We start from the raw sequence: 16,157 nt of genomic DNA, 5'->3' as shown, positions 1-16,157 counted from the left end.
TTATACTCCAATAAAGATGTGAAAAAAAAATCTAGAGGAGTAAATTACCAAATTTTCAATGAAAATTGAAAGAATCAGTTTTAACAGTAAGCTTAAAGAAAAATCAAGAGAAATATAAATTAATGAAGTATTCAATTAGGGAATCTAGATAAAGAACAACATAAAAGACATAAAGTTAAATTGTGAAAAAAATAAACATTAAAATAGCAAAAAAAACACCTGTAATTAAGATTTTAATAAAATATAAAATAGAGAGCTTGTTCCTTCAAAAGAATAATAAAATCACATAACTTCTTAAATAAAATCAAGGGCAAAAAATAGCAAAATCACAGTTATAACAGAATGAATGGAAATAAGACTTGGTGAAGATTATTAAACATAAAATAATAATTATCAATAAAATTGGTTTATTTTTAAAACTGTCATTGTATTATAAGTTCTGAGAAGTCAGGAATTGTCTCAACTTTACTCACCATTATATAATCAATGCCAAATACAAGATAGGTAGTCAATAGTTATCTATTGAACATACACACATACCAATGAATAAATGAGTATTCATAAATGAGTATTAACATGAGTGTTAATCAATTAAAGAGGGAAAAGCAACATATTCATATTCATAGAGAAATAAAAGGAAAACAATGAATATATATTCCTCATACCTCTAGTTAGCAAACATCAAAGTATTTTTTTTTTTGATTAGTTGTTTTTGACTTTGCAGGAAAATGGTAATCTCATATGCAGCTGCTATGAGTTTAAATTGGTAGAGCCACTTTGGCAGGAGATATGGAAATATTAACATTCAAGTTCACCTATTCTTTCACAGAAACATCAGATTTCTATATATCTTCTCTAGAAAGTAGTCAAATATGGGCATAATAAGCATATATAAGAATATTCCTGCAAGATGGTCAATAATATCAAAGGAAGAAGAAAAATTACTAAAGCCAACCAACATGTCCAGTCATGTGGATCTGATTAAATAAATCACATGACATCCATCCTATGGCTGCTATTTATACAGCCTTTCAAAAGAATGAAGTAAGGACTCAATGTGCTGACAGGAAGGTCTACAAGATATATTAACCAAAGGGAAAATAGGTTGCCTAACATTGTACACGAAGGTATTTATATAAACAATAATAAAATGATGTAGTTCTTTGTATGTATGTTTCAAAATACAGATTACTGAAATATACTACCTACAGACTGCTGTCATACTACTTCCCTACCTATATTTAAAATAAGACGTATGTCTGATTTGCTTTAGGTGAAACTTCTAAGGAAACAGATTTGATTAGTGAAAGCCACCTGCAGACTCTACTTTTTAATTCTAAAAGTTGATATAGCCTATATTGTTCACTTTTTTCATATTGAATTTTTACATTTTAAATATCTTTTGCTGAAGAGAATGGGGCACTAAAATTACTCTCTTGTTTATATAGCTTAGATATGAATTCTGCAAGTGAGTAGCATTTTGGGGTTTGTCAAATATGGAGAGGGAAAGCCTATATGGGTGGGCAAAATTTTCTGCTTTCCAAGCTGCAAAAACCACTTTGCAATAACTATCTTGTCTGATCATAAACATATTTATTTCCTATAAAGTGATTTTAATAATTTCTTAAACAATTTTAACTGAGAAACCTTCCTATGGGTATGAAATGTGAGTTGATTTACTAGAAATTGTTATTCAGTTTTATAGAAGTTTTTCTTCTCTATTTGGTGCTATTCAATTAAATCTATTTATAACCTCTTTTAATTAGAATTATAGTCCAGAATTATAGTCCAGTTTGCACTACCCACTGTATATGTATATTTTGAAAACTACATATGTGAAATGCTGTACTTACTAAGCACAGAGTGCCCTGCTGCTGAACATTGACTTAGTCTTAGGCTATCAGAGATGTAAATGTAACGAACTAAGCAAACCTAAATAGAGACTGTTGAATGCTTCAATTCACCTGCAGCTAACCCACCAAAGGGGACACTCTATTTGTTGGGAAATGCTGTGCCAAGGATATCACATTTAATGGCTTTGGCAAGAAGAATGATTTTCATCAGCTGTAACAAACAAGTTCCTCATCTCCAATCCTACCATCTGTCCTCCTGGTTCCCACCCAGAACTCTATATACAGGCTCAACTGAACAGGTTTTAGACTGCCTAAGGTCACTGCACAATCAACCTTAACAGATGGCATCACAGCGAACATCTAAACTGTAGTAGTGGCCAAATGCATAGGATAATCCTCATTGCTGAGGAAGAATGCCCTCTGTGTATGCCGCCCTGATGTTCTGACTCTACTAAACATTTCATGTGAAAATAAGTCTTCATAGTCTTTATATTAATGGCTTAAATGGCTAAGTCTTTGCACTAATTTGCCAGCACATTTCTACCTTAAACCTTGTTTCTAGTATTTTCATTGTTATGGTATAATTAGATAAAGATTATACTCTGAGATAATATCTACCATTAATGACCCTCAGAATATATATATATATATATATATATATATATGTATACATATATAAGAGGAGAAATAGGCTAGGCATGCTTTTTTTTAAAAAAGCATGTGTACTGAAAAACAATACAGTTAGATGTCAAAATAGTCACACAAAGTTTAAGATAACCATAAGTAATTAATGATGAACAGAGAAATTTTTAACTTTAAAATTAGTCCTACTTAAGACCCATATGCCCATATTTATCTCTGGCTGACTGATAGTCTCACTTGATTTCTCAACATCACTTCAAATTCAACAGCCAAGGGCATTATTCTTGCTTTCAAAGTAGCTATAACTTCTATTTTTCATAATTCTGTTATGGGTAGTTTCATTCTATCATCACCCAGCTTTACTATTTGGAGTCAGAGAATGCTGGAGTTTAAAGTTCACCCATTCTCTTTCTCCCCCAATATTGACACCCCTAGCCATTTACCCCATCATGTCCCAATAATTCTGGAAGCCAAGTTTATGTCCTTTAAGCAGAAACTGTAGATATTCTTTCTGAAGAAGATAGTGAAATCTTAGAACTCCCAGTGAAAAGGGTCAGAGAGAATTTCTTATGATAAAAACTTCCATTCACAAGCCCTGTTATACACACTAAAGAGCGGAAGGTAGAGTTGAGAAAAAATATTTTAAATTAGAATAAAATTAAGTCAACGGAAAATAGGAGAGAAAAATTTAAAAAATTATAGCATCAGCCTCAAAATATCAAAAGCTAAATAAGAGGAAATATAAAAACAAATAAAGGAAAGGCAATTTTTAATAAAAGAGTTTAAATAAAGTTTCTAGAATTTAAGGACATTAATTTGCAGACTAAAGGGGTTTGTAAACTGCCCCTGAAATACTACACTTCTATACTATGGCATTTTATCATGACATTTCAGGACAGTAGGGACATGGAGAAGGTCACAATAACTGCCAGAGGAAACAGAACAGGCCACATACAGGATTAAAAGTCAGAATAGCAGCATTGGTAGCTAGAAGACAATAGATCAATGCCTTCCATTTGGGGGGATAAATTTACTTAGAAATCTGAAAACAGGCAAATCATTAATTGTATGAATTCAATAAAGATGACTTTTGATAAGTAAATTACCAAAAATGTACCTCCAGAAATTCTGGATGTTCTTCTCCACAAAATAGGTATAAACCAAGAAAGAGAAGGACTTAGTGTGAAATAACTAACCCAGATCACAGGATTAGAAGGAGAGTGCAAAAAGAAGGTCTTCAAGAAAATTAAAAAAAAAAAAAAAAACTTGTAGAGTCCCTGATGTGTTTATGTGTAAGATAATATCCTTGATGAACAAAGATGCAAAAATCAACAATATAGGCAAATGAAATTCAATAACATAAAAAATTTATATATTAAAGATACGTAAAATATATTAAAGAGATTATATAGAATAATTAAGAAGGATTTATTCCAGGGATAAAGGAATGGTTCAATATTTGCAAATCAATCAATGTGATATACCATATAAATAAATGAAGCATAAAAATCATATAATCATCCACATAGATGCAGAAAAAGAACTTGACAAAATTCAATATCCATTTATAAAAACTCTCAACAAAGTGAGCATAGAGGGACCATAATTCAGCAAAATAAAGCCATGTATGAAAAGCCCAAAGCAAACATAATGGTCAAAAGCTGAAAGCTTTTTCCTCTAAGATCAAGAACAAGATGAGGATTCCCCTTTCACCATTTTTATTCAGCATAGTATTGGAAGTTCTAGCCAGAGCAATTAGGCCAGAAAAAAAAAAAAAAAAAAAAAGAGTCATCCAAATTGGAAAGGGCAAAGTAAAACTGTCACTATTTGTAGTTTACAAAATATCATATATAGTAACCCTAAAGATGCCACAAAAATAATACTAGAATAAACAATTTCAGTAAAATTGTGCGATACAAAATCAATATACAAATATCTGAATTTTTTACACTGATAACAAACTATCAGATAAATTAAGAAAACAATGACATTTACAATTGCATCAATAAGAAAAAAATACCTAGGAGTAAATTTAACTACAATGGTGAAAGGCTATTAAAAAGTATGTTATTAATTTAAAAGATGGAAGAAGAAATGAAAATACTTCCTGTGCTCATTGACTGGAAAAATTAATATTGTTAAATGTCCACATTATCCAAGCAATCTACAGATTCAATGTAATCCCTACCAAAATTCCAAAGTCATTTTCACATAAAAAGGACTAACAATTCTAAATTTGTATAGAAGCTAAAGATGCCAAGTAACCAAAGCAATCTTGAGAAAGAACAACAAAACTGGAGGGACCAGACTCCCTGATTCCAAACAGTATTACAAAGTTATAATAATCAAAATAATATAGTACTGGCATAAAATCAGACACAGAGATCAATGGAACAGAATAGAGAGCCTAGAAATAAATAAATAAATAAACAAATAGATAAATAAATTCAATTTATTTATGACATAGGAGCCAAGAATATATGCTAAGAAAGGACAGTCTTTCTATAAATGCTGTTGAAAATCCTGAACAGACACATGCAAAAGAATGAAACAGGTTTCTTTCTCTTTCTGATTGTTGTCTGTATTTGTTGTTAGAGTATAGAAATGTAACAGATTTCTGTGTATTAATTTTGTATCCTGCAACTTTACCAAATTCATTGACAAGCTCTAGTACCTTTCTGGTGGCATCTTTAGGATTTTTTATGTATAGTATCATGTCATCTGCAAACAGTGACAGTTTTAATTCTTCCTTTTCAGTATGGATTCCTTTTATTTCTTTTTCTTTTCTGATTGCTGTGGTGAGGACTTCCAATACCATGTTGAATAAAACTGGCAAGAGTGGGCATCCTTGTCTTATTCCTGATCTTAGAGGAAATACTTTTAGCTTTTCACCACTGAGTATCATGTTAGTTATGGACTTGTCATATATGGCCTTTAGTATATTGAGGTATGTTCCCTTGATGCCCACTTTTTGGAGAGTTTTATCATAACTGGATGTTGAATTTTGTTAAAAACTTTTTCTGCATCTATTGAGATGATCGTATGGCTTTTATATTTCAATATTTTAATGTGATGTATTGCATTGATTGATTTCCAGATATTGAAAAATCCTTGCATCCCTGGAATAAATCCCATTTTATCATGTATGATCCTTTTAATGTATTGTTGGATTCTGTTTGCTAGTATTTTCTTTAGAATTTTTGAATCTATGTTCATCAGTGATATTGGCCTGCAATTTTCTTTTTTTGTGATTTCTTTGTCTGGTTTGTCTGGTTTTATATCAGGGAGATGATGACCTCACAGAATGAGTTTGGGAGTGTTCTTTCCTCTGTAATTTTTTGAAAGAGTTTGAGAAGAATAAGTTAACTCTTCTCTACATGTTTAGTAGAATTCTCCCATGAAGCCACCAAGTCCTGGACTTTTCTTTGTTGGGAATTTTTTTATTACTGAATCAATTTCATTACTGGTATTTGGTCTGCTCATATTTTCCATTTCTCCCAGTTCAGTAGTGTGAGATTGTACATTTCTAGTAATTTGTCCATGTCTTCTAGGTTGTTCCTTTGATTGGCATATAGTTGTTCATAGTAGTCTCTTATAATAATTTGTTTTTCTGTGCTGTCAGTTGTAACTTCTTCTTTTTTATTTCTGATTTTATTAATTTTTGCCTTCTTTTTTTCTTGATGATTTTAGCTAAAGGCTTATCAATTTTGCTTAGCTTCTCAAAGAATCAGCTCTTAGTTTCACTGACCTTTTCTTCTGTTTTTGAGTCTCTATTTCATTTATTTCTGCTTTGATCTTAATGATTTCTTTCCTTCTACTAACTTGGGTTTTGTTTTTCTTTTTCTAGCTCCTTTAGGCATACAGTTAGATAGTTTACTTGAGATTGTCTTTGTTTCCTGAGGTAAGCTTTTGTCATTATAAACTTCCCTCTTAGAACTTCTTTAGCTAAGGTCCATAGTTTTTGGTTGTTGTGTTTTCATTTTCATTTATCTCCAGGTATTTTTTGATTTCCTCTTCAATTTCTTCAGTGACCCATTTGTTGTATAGTACTATATTGTTTAGCCTCCATGTGTTTGTGTTTGCTGTAGTTTTTTTTTTTTTTTTCTTGTAGTTGATTTCTAGTCTCAGAGCATTATGGTTGGAAAAGATGTTTGCATGATTTCAATTTTTAAAAATTTATCAAGACATATTTTGTGGCCTAGCATGTGATATATTCTGGAGAATGTTCTGTGTAAACTTGAAAAGAATGTGTATTCAGCTGCTTTCAGATGGAATGCTCTCCATATATCAAGTCCATTTGGTCTAATGTGTCATTTAAGGCCTGTTTTACCTTATTGATTTTTTGTTTTGATTATCTGTCCATTTAAACTTCCCTATTATTGTTGTTATTTTCAATTTCTCCCTTAATGTCTGTTAATATTTGCTTTATGCATTTAGGTGCTCCTATGTTGGGTGCATATATTTTTACCATTGTTATATCTTCTTGGATTGATCCCTTGATCATTAGGTAATGCCCTTCTTTGTCTCTTGTAACAGTCTTTATTTTAAAGCCTATTTTTTCTGACATAAGTACTGCTACCCTGGCTTTATTTTGATTTCTATTGGCATGGAATAACTTTCTTCATTGCCTCACCTTCAGTCTGTGTGTGTCTTTAGATCTACAGTGCATCTTTTGTAGGCAGCATACATACAGACCAAAACAGTATGGCACTGGTACAAAAACAGACACATAGATAAATGGAACAGAATAGAGAGCCCAGAAATAAACTCACATGCTTATGGTCAATTAATCTATGACAAAGGAGGCAAGAATATACAATGGAGAAAAGACAGTCTCTTCATTAAGTTGTGCTGGGAAAACTGGACAGCTTTATGTAAAGAATGAAATTAGAACATTTTCCAACACCATATACAAAAATAAACTCAAAATAAATTAAAGACCTAAATGTAAGACTGGAAACCATAAAAATCCGAGAAGAAAACATAGGCAGAACACTCTTTGACATAAACTGTGGCAATATTTTTTGGATCTGCCTCCTAAAGCAAAGGAAATAAAAGCAAAAATAAACAAATGGGACCTAATTATACTTAAAAGGTTTTACACAGCAAAGAAAACCATCAACAAAAAGACAACCTACTGAATGAGAGATAATATTTGCAAATGTAAGTCCAGTAAGGGGTTAATATCCAAAATATATAAACAGCTCATACAACTCAACTTCAAACAAAAAAACAAATTAAAAAATGGGTAGATCTGAATAGACTTTTTCCAAAGAAGACGTACAGATGGCCAACAGTCATGAAAAGATGCTCAACACCGTTAACCATCAGAGAAATGCACATTAAAAGTCAATGAGATATCATTTCACACTTGTAAGAATGCCTATCATCAAAAAGAACACAACAAATTTTGGCCAGGATGTGGAGAAAAGGGAACCCTCAGACACTGTTGGAGGGAATGTAAGTTGGTACAGCCACTGTGAAAAACAGTATGGAGATTTATCAAAAAACTAAAAATAGAATTTCCATATGACCCAGCATTTCCACTCCTGGCTTTACATCCAAAAATTGAAACCATTAATTTGAAAAGATGCATGCACCCAAATTTTCATAGCAGAATTATTTACAATTGCCAAGATAGATGCATGGATAAAGAAGATGTGGTACATATATATATACAATGGAATATTGTTCAGCCATAACAAAGAATGAAATCTTATCTTTTGTGGTAGAATGGATAGACCTGGAGGGCATTATACTAAATGAAATAAGTCAGATCAAGAAAGACAAATACAGCATGATATCAGTTATGTGTGGAATCTATAAAAAGAAAACAAAACCAAACCAAAAAACCAAAAACAAACTAAAAAATAACCACACTCACAGATACAGAGAACAGATTGGTGATTGCTGGAGAAGGGGGCAAGTGTGGGTGAACATCATCTAAGTTTCAAACTTTCAGTTATAAAATAAGTCATGGAGATGTAATATAGAGCATGGTGACTATAGTTAACAATATCGTATTGCATATTTGAAAGTTACTAAGAGAATAGACCTTAAAAGTTCTCATCACAAGAAAAAATAATTTGTAACTATTTATGGTGACAGATATTAACCAGACTTACTGTGATCATTTTGCAATTTATACAAACATTGAATCATTATGTTAAACACCTGAAACTATTATAGTTACATGTCAATAAAGTATTAAAAATAAAAATTCATAAAATAAAAATTAATTAAAAATTCACTTATGAATTAGGTCCATATGAATACAAAATTGCCTTCTACCAATTCTAACATCCACCATATAAAATATGTGTTTTTCAATAAAATTAGCAAAGAAAAATATTTTTATAGTTTGACTTACATATGTGTTACTAATGAGATTTGAACTTTTTTACAAAAAATATTTATGCTTTTATTTCTTTTTTGTAACGTTTTAAGAGCAATATTCTATTTTTAACTAATATGAAAAAGTGATTTATATATGAAGAGTAGTCTTTTCCATCTATATTTCAAAGTCCGATTTATAATTTTATAATGATACCTGTTTGCTGCATTGTCCATGCAATATATAATATTGAGTCACTTTACTCATTACAGCATTAAAAAGAAAAACCTTGGGCAAACGGGTAACCTCCATAGATAGGAAAATAAATGATACATTGGTTAGCTCAGAATACAGAAGGCTAGTTGGCAGTATAATCACTGCTTTGAAATACATGAAAGACTGTTTATTATGATAATAGTAATGATAGTCACTAAGGGAACACAATGCATTAAGAGGGAGAGAGATTCTATTATATTCAGAAAAAAACGCTCAAGTCATTGACTAAGAGAAAAATAGCTAAGTGGCTAATGATGTAGGTCATAAGGTTTGGGGCCCTGAAGAGTTCTGAGAAAAAAATTCTCAACAACCTGCCTTTCATTACTAGAATTGCCTGGAGGGAGGTTATGGGACTACGATCCCCTGACATTTTTTTCAATTTCTATTGTCCAAGCATAAGGAGGATAAAAATCATACTTGACATAGAAAATGTATATACTCCTTTCTGCCATGTTTATTATTTTTACATAGGGACATTAGTAGGATATTTGGCTTGTGTTATGGTATAGACATTTTGGTCCATAAATATTCTAAAGGGGAATGCTTAGGGAACAAATTTAGGTCCCCAAAGAAGAACATTCAAAAAATTCAGGCAGCCAGTATTTTGAAGATGCTTATTATCTTATTTCAGTAATGATTGTTGATTATGGTAACTGATCATTTCAATAATTTCTTATATAGATAATTGGTAAGAGTAATTTAAGTGCACTCCTATTTTAAATATTCTTAATTAGTAAAGCACATTTAAATAAATTACCATATTATTGAAGGTCACACATAAGTATGGTTCACCAAAATTTTACAAAGTTATAGCAAACTATATTCTGTGAAATTCATCTTTAAGAATAGCTCAGCAAATATAAATTCAACATTTGTGAAATAAACTATTTTTATTATAATAGAGCATATTTCTCAGTGATATTAACAAAATAAAACATGGCTGGCTACTAAATTTTTTATACTCTATTTTTGACCAAAGAATGGCCACTTTACAAAGAAAAAGTAGTATTTTTTTTCCTGTTTTTAAAAATATGAACAAAAGTTGAGAGAGGGAAGATGTTGGAGAAAAGGATACAAAAATGGACAAAAAAACTAAGCAAAAAAGCACCTCTCTCTCTCCAGTAAAACCACCTAAATTAGCCAAGCTGATAAACTGGGTAATGTTAATAACATATGGTATGCACAGAAAGTAAAAGAGGAAGGGAGGAAATAATGGAGGAAAGAAAGTTAATTATATATAAACATTTTTTAATGGTAGTTATATGAGACATTTCTTAAGGGTAGTTATATGATGTAACTAATACAAACATAAACTGCAACAGAACAGAGAGCCCCAAAATAAACCTCACATATACAGTCAACTAATAAATTGACAAGGGAGCCAAGAACACTCAATGGGCAAAGGATAGTCTCTTCAACAAAGGTTCTTGGGCATACTAGACAGGCACATGCAGAAAAATAAAACTGAATCTCTACCTTATGCCACTCACAAAAAGGTAACTCAAGATAAAGTTTTAGACATAAGACTTGATACCTTAAAACTCCTAGAAAAAAACAAAGGGATGAAACTCCTTGACATTGGTCTTAGCAATGATTCTTTTGGATATGACACCAAAAGCAGAAGAAACAAAAGCAAAAATAAACAAGCTGTACTATCTCAAAGTAAAATGCTTCCACACAGCAAAAGAAATAGTCAACAAAATGAAAAGGCAACTTACACAATGGGAGAAAATAGTCTCAAACCATATACATGATAGGAAGTTAATACCCCAAATGTATAACAAAAACCCCACACAGCTCAATAATAACAACAAAATCTGATTAAAAAATGGGCAAAGGAGCTAAATGGACATTTTTCCAGAGAAGACATACAAATGGCCAGCAGGTACATGAAAAGATGCTCAACATCACTAATCATTAAGGAAATGAAAATCAAAGCCACAATGAGATATCACCCCACACACATAAGGATGGCTATGATCAAAAAGACAAGAAATAACAAGTGTTGGCAAGGATGTGGAGAAAAGGGAGCTCTTGTATACTATTGGTGGGACAGTAAATTGTTTCAGCCAGTATTGAAAACTGTGTGGGTTCCTTACATTTTTTTTTAAGACAGAACTGTCATGTGAGCTACCAGCAATCCCACTTCTGGGTATTTATCTGAGGAAAAAAAAAACATTAATTTGAAAAGATATATACATTCCATGTTCATTGCACTATTACTCACAATACCCAAGATTTGGAAACAATCTAAGTGTCCATCAATGGATGAATGGATAAAGAAGATGTGCTCTATATAGTCAGTCATGAGAAAGAAGGGGATCTTGCCATTTGTGATGACATGGATGGACCTTAAGGGCATAATGCTAAGTGAGATAAGTCAGACTGAGAAAGACAAATACTGTATGATATCACTTATATGTGGAATCTAAAATAGTTGAACTCATACATTAGAGAGTAGAATAGTGTTTGGCAGGGACTTGGGGTGAGGGGATTGGGGAGATGTTCATTAAGGGTAGAAATTTGCAAGTAGTAAATAAATTAGTCTGGAGATCTAATGCACTGCATAGTTATCATATTCAACAATACTGTATTATAAATGTCAAAGTTGCTAAGAGACTTGGTCTTAATTGTTCTAATCACACAAAAAATAACTATGTAATATGATAGAGGTCTTAGCTAATGCTATGGTGGCAATCATAATTGCAATATATAAATGCATCAAGTCAACATGTTGTAAACCTTAAACTTATACAATGTTATTGGTCAAGTATATCTCAATAAAAAATAAATAAATGTAGTGGGTTGAAATCAGCACTTTTAAAATGGACTACAATGGACAGAATAATGCATTATATATGAAAAGTGAACTATTATTTCCAAAAGCCTTCATGGTATATGTATTTACAGGTTTAGAGGAGAAACGGATCATGAGTAAAAATATATGCTTTATCATAGGTAGCAGACCAAAAAAATGAAAAAAAAAGCTTAAAAAACACCCTTATTTCGCCATGATTGGTAGTTAAATGACATGAGTAGTTCTACTAATAAATCAAAAACAAAGGATTGTAAGCCAAATTCCCAATACACTAATTAAAATAAAGAGTAAGCTTCATTGCAACACCTTTTCTTCCTTTATCCATGAGAATATATATTGTATTATTATGCCACTGTTACAGCATCTGGAAAGAAAGGACATGAAGTTAAAATGCTCAGATTTGCATTGCTAGAAAGGTGTGGTTCTCAACTAACTATATATATATAAATGTATGTCTATATCAACGCTACTTCAACCGAATTTAAAGACCTCCTTTTCCAAATTCTGCCTCTGTATGCTTCACAGTATCTATTTTATACTTAGATTCCGGAGATCTTCAGATTCATATCCCAGCTCTGCCACTTAATGACTGTATAGGCAAGAGGTCTGATAACTCTAAGTGTCTCACATATCAAGTGAGGATAATAATAGGAACTTTTTCAGTGGTATAAAATGAGATAATATAGTTAATGTAATATGTACAGTGTGTCACAAATAGTAGGCCCTTCAGATATGTTAGGTGTTACTAATATTATTAACAAATAGATTGAAGGTGCAGATGGGGGAATTCTTATGAACATGCAATTTCAACCTTTTAATATATGAGAAATAGAAATTACTAAAAAAAATGCTTAATTCAAATTTATTACATAATAGTGTAATTTTATTTTGAAAGAATATTTTTGATCGTGTCTTTGCTTCCACTAAGGATGTAAAAATCTACACACACACACACACACAAATATTTTTTCCCTAATAACAAGAATATACTATATAATCTACAAATTATAAGATTTTAGCCCATTAGAGAAATGAGTTGGTGAGGCGGACATACAGGATTCTAAAGGCCAGTAAGCCCCTCTGAAGAGGAATGGGACCTGAAAACTATTTCACATTTTTCAGAGCACGGAAGGAGAAGGTGGAAGCCATAAAAGCAGGCAAGACAAAAGCAACTCAAATTTAGGAAATCCTTAAAAGTAGAATATGGGCTAGCATGACAGCTGTGAAATCTGAGGACCCCTTAAATAAAATTTATGAGCTTTTGTTTATGGTCTCCCACCAGGTGCTGATGAGAGGACTAAGAGACACCTTACTTGTTGGCAAAAGTATGCAAACCCTCATCAAAAAAGCTGAAGTAACTAAATTTATATCTAAATAGACATCAAAGAAAGAAATTTATCATGTATCAACAGCATAATGAAAATGGGAAGCGATCATTAAACAGACAAAACAAATGTATGTGTATGTACATAATGACAGAGATATATTTGAAGACATTACATTGAACATTTCAGCTTAGATTATCCAATTTAGTCAATATCAATAATCAAGTATGGTAGATAAATAGATAAGTCATTTATATTATTTTAGAGAGGTAGCAACTAACAATAGGGTTTACAAATTAGAACAATTTTCCCTCCATATAAAGCTTTCAATATAAAAAAATTAAGTGTACAACATCTCTTTATGTCAAAATACTAAGCATCTTCATAGGTTATGGATTATTCTTGGATTCATATGTTATGCTTCTAACTAAAATATTTAGACTATTTTAAAATAAGATCATTAAACTTTACATGTAACTTCTGAATCTTTTGGAAGAATAAATGAAGTGCTAGAGATTGTTCAAAATACAATTGAGAGTTTTGAAAAACTATAATGATATTTAATGAAAAAATAAAGAAAGGAAATAGTTTGGTAGCCTCCAAGTAAATCAGTGGTACTGATAACTAAATAATTAGAATTGGGATTTTGTGAGCATCTTTATTAACCTTATATTAATTTGAAAAGTGACAGAAAATAGAGAAAGTGTGATTCCCAGAAGTTACATTGAAGGGTGCACAAAATAAATAGGAATCATAATAAAGGTGATGCTCATGTAACATATAACCAAATTAAACTTTATAGTTCCTTGGAATCAAACTTCTAAAGTTTGATTTCACAAATAAAGAACTTGGGCTTAGACAGGTATGTTAAGTCACTTGCCAGAAGTTACTTAAGCTAGTAACAGTTCTAGAATATTTTGGCATATAAAACCCATTTTCCTAATGACTATGCATGTTAGCAGTGACAGAGGCTTTAGAAATCATCTTACCATTTCACAGAATCCTGGGATGTTTTATAACTTGTCAAAAGTCAAGTAGGAGGAGAACTAAAATTAAATTAGAAATCAAGTGTTTTTCTAAGTCTATGGCTATTGTAATAATGCTATATTGCTTATATAATGATTTATTTTGAAAGCACAATTTTGCCATCAAGGTATTTTATCTCAAAAAGTAAATTTAAAGAAAAATTGTTTAGAAATAGAGTAAATAAATATACTTATTCTTCCCTTACTTCAATGAAAAAAGGTGAATTTGTTACTCTGAAAATAATTTATTCATTCATTCTCCCAAATTAAACTTATGCTACTGGGAAAAAATTAGTAGGCATTTAAATTGAATCCAATTGAAACTATGAAAGAAAGGATATTTAGAAGATAAATATCAGCATGTCCATGATTGCACCATATAGTCCAAAATCTTTGGAGTCGGACATAGTTGCCATTCTGCTCTTTTCACAAAATGAAGACAAAATTAAAATCAGGCAATACTCTGAGAGTTTTACATTTAGCATATACTTTAATACCCATACTACTCTAAGGCATAAAATCTCATTTATTCTCATTTTACAGAAAAAGAGACTGAGTTTTAGAGAAGCTTAAGTCACAAAACAAAATCATATAACTTGAAAGAGGCAGAAACAGTATTCAACCCCAAATCCACAGCCTTTTAAATTTTTATCATATGATGAACATTTATTACCTTAGTAAGACTGGTACAAAAATAATGAATTGTTATAACAGAGATATAATGTTTCACCTTTAAAAGTGTTCTTGGTTAAACAACCAAGAAAACACATATTTAATTATCAAAACACAGCTTAATTATGTTATCTCATTAATGAATTACAAAAGGTTAGTCATGTGCCTCTGTTTGTTACCATCAAGAGACACTTCAGGTCAGAATACTAGTCAAAATTCCATGAATATGGAAACTGCAAATTTACATTAATATAAATATACTTTAAATCTTTAGAGTTCTCTGCCACGTTAATATACAGTGAATTAAAATTTTAGTTATTTTTTTCTGGATACTATACTGTCTCATGTAGTATGACTATATAATGTAGAGTACTTTAATTATTAAGAGAATAACTTCTTCTACACAAGGCTTGGAGAATCAATCTCATTATCACAGTTTCCCTGATATCTGCCATAAAAGTTTTTCCTAAATTGATCATCCACTTTATTAATTAGCTTTGTTATGACTTTGTTTAGAAAATATGTAACAACCTTCAAGTCAATGCTTTTAAAACATTCAAATAAAATAAACTGATTTTTAAAAAATACTGTACAAGAAAGGAAATTTTCAAAAATTGTGAGGAAAGATGATTGTTAGAATAAGTGTATAGTTTTGGAAGGCAGTTACTTTGAAGCTATCAATATTCATTCAGATGTATAATTTCTGATACATTCATTTAAAAAATCTGATACATTTACTTTAATATAGTCTTAAATCAGAAGTTCAAGATGTTCACAAATCATTTTTTAATGTCATACTTGGCCATAAGACCATACTTATCCCTTGGAAAGATACAGTGATAGTTTGGTTAATTTTGGTTTGTTCCCCAAAATTCATTCTCCACCTTTCTCTGCCTCCTCCATGACCAGGAGGACTGTTTCACCTATATGAAGTCTCTGAGTAGGTTCTGCTGGTAGAAGTCACCAGCTGGAAATCCAACTAAGGAGAAGGAAGAAGTTGGCATACTTATCTACACTCCCTGCTGTGCCCCATCAGGTCTCTGGAAGCATCTAAAGCTCTTTTTGGGCAGATCCTCCATATCTGTAATTCCCGCACTGCTTCAGTAGCATCATTCCCTCCATTTGTGCCTTCAGCCCTAAGGGTGGTAATTGCCCTCTAATGTTGCTAATCTCTGGATCACCATCCCTTACTTATTTCCTTAATGTGATTCA

At 31.4% G+C, this 16,157-nt stretch overlaps 1 long non-coding RNA gene across 1 annotated transcript in view; it reads left to right on the top strand.

Annotated features, from left to right (window-relative positions):
* LOC136793801 (uncharacterized) overlaps positions 1-16,157 on the top strand; it is a 1,119,572-nt gene that overhangs the window by 1,005,381 nt on the left and 98,034 nt on the right. The window lies entirely within an intron of this gene.

Source organism: Kogia breviceps, chromosome 3 (assembly GCF_026419965.1).
Source record: "Kogia breviceps isolate mKogBre1 chromosome 3, mKogBre1 haplotype 1, whole genome shotgun sequence".
NCBI lineage: Eukaryota > Metazoa > Chordata > Mammalia > Artiodactyla > Physeteridae > Kogia > Kogia breviceps.
Note: the sequence above shows the minus strand (reverse complement) of the source record. Positions and strands in the feature narration are given on the sequence as shown.